Genomic DNA, 2,273 nt, shown 5'->3' with positions numbered 1-2,273 from the left:
GAAGGAAGGTTGGGCAATCCTACTTCCATAGTGATACTGCCTCAGAAACCCAAGGAGGGGTCGCTATGAGTCGGGGCCGACTCGATGGCAAACAACAACAACAGCAACTTCAAAGAGAAGATAGTAGAATAAGATAAGAACTCCTTAGCTTTCTTCCATTCCACCCATATGGTTCTCAGCATCCAACTCATTCTTCCTTCCATCAGTCCTACACATTGGAATTGAGGACCCACTGGAATTCACCTTCCGTCTGTTAATCCCTCTTCTATGTCCTTTTTGTGCTTGTTCAGACCTTACTCAATAAACTCTACTCTCTTGTGCCTTAAACTTCTCATTCTGTGCTGCATTTACATGCACTTAAGATTTGTCAACTTAAAAAAAAAATTCTCAAGTTCACATCTTTCCTCTGATTACCATCCTCTCTCTCCTTTCAAAAGCTAGGCTTCTTTAAGCAGCTCTAAAGACTTGTGTTCACTTTCGTACCTCCCATTCTCTCCTCAATCTACATTGCTGATCACTGACTTCAATGGCAATATCCTGGTCCAGCCTTATGCTGTTTTGCCTCTGCCTCCCCCTTGACCTCATCTCCTGCACCCTCTCCTTTAGCTCTGCAGGTGTTTCTAGTCTTCAAATCCCCAAACCTTTGCTTTTTTCTAAAAACAAACCAAACTCACTGCCACTGAGTCAATTCCAACTTGTAGTGACCCCCTGTAGGTTTTTGAGGTGGTAAATCTTTACTGAAGTAGATTGCTCAGTTTTCCTTCTGTGGAGCGGCTGGGGGGTTTGAACTGCTAACCTTCTTGTTAGCGCTCAAATGCCTTAGGCACTATGCCACCAGACTTTCTTTGCTCTTCTCTAGGTTCCAGTGGCCAGAACAGGTAAGGCAGGTGGGGACAGCCCCCTGGTGTCAGGGAGCAGTGGTAGATAGGGCCAGCAGCCGGAACAGGTAGGGGTAGCCTTGGAAGTGGGCGGAGTGGTTGCAACAGCTAAGGGAGACGAACTTGTCTGTTGGTTTGTTGTACTGTGGTGGCTTGTGTGTTGTTGTGAGGCTGGAGGCTGTGCCAGCAGGGATGCCCATAGTGGACCAGTTTCCAGACTGAGCTTCCAGACTGAGACATATTCAGAAGAAGGAATAGGCAATCCACTTCTCAGAGAATTGGCCAGTGAAAGCCTTATGAATAATAGTGAAACACTGCCTAATACATTACTAGAAAATTTTATGAATAACCTTGTCAAACATTGTCTGATGCAGTGCTGGAAAATGAGCTCCTCAGGTCGGAAGGCACTCAAAATATGACTGGGAAAGAGTTGCCTCCTCAGAGTACAGCCTGCTTAATGATATGGATAAAGTAGAGCTTTCAGGGCCTCCACTGGCTGAAGTGGCATGATTCAAGATGAGAAGAAATAGCTGCAAACACCCATTGACAATCAGAACATGGAATGTACAAAGTATGAATCTAGGAAAATTAGATGTTATCAAAAATGAAATGGAACACATAAAGATTGATATCCTAGGCACTAGTGAGCTGAAATGGACTGGTTTTGGCCATTTTGAATCAGATAACCATATGATCTACTATGCCAGGAGTGACAAAAAGGAATGGTGTGGCATTTATCATTGCAAAAGGTGTTTCACGATCTGTCCTGAAGTACAATGCTATCAGTGATAGAATAATATCCATATGCCTACAAGGAAAGCCAGTTAATACTAACCACCACCAAAGCCAAATATGAGGAAATTGAAGATTTTTACCAACTTCTGCAGTCTGAAATTGACCAAACATGAGATCAAGATGTGCTGATTATCACTGGTGACTGGAATGCAAAAGTTGGAAACAAGAGTTGGAAGTTGGAAAATTTGGCCTTGGAGATAAAAATAATGCTGGAGATCGCATGATAGAATTTTGCAAGAACAACAACATATTCATTGAAAATATCTTCTTTTCAACAACACAAATGGCAGCTATACAGGTGGACTTCACCAGATGGAGTGTACAGGAATCAGATTGACTACATCTGTGGCAAGAGACAATGGAGAACCTAATGACCTCAACCAAAACAAAGCCAGGAGCTGATTATGGAACCCACCATCAACTGCTCATTTGCAAGTTCAAATTGAAGTTGAAGAAAATTAAAACAAGTCCATGAGAGCAAAAATATGACATTGATTATATCCCTCCTGAATTTCAAGACCATTTAAGGAATAGATTTGATGCATTGAACACCAGTGACCAAAAACCAGAGGAATTGTGGGATGACATCAAGAACATCAT

The sequence above is a fragment of the Orycteropus afer genome, unplaced genomic scaffold (assembly GCF_000298275.1).
Source record: "Orycteropus afer afer isolate SDZICR_OR568_19922 unplaced genomic scaffold, OryAfe1.0 scaffold00152, whole genome shotgun sequence".
Classification (NCBI taxonomy): domain Eukaryota; kingdom Metazoa; phylum Chordata; class Mammalia; order Tubulidentata; family Orycteropodidae; genus Orycteropus; species Orycteropus afer.
Note: the sequence above shows the minus strand (reverse complement) of the source record.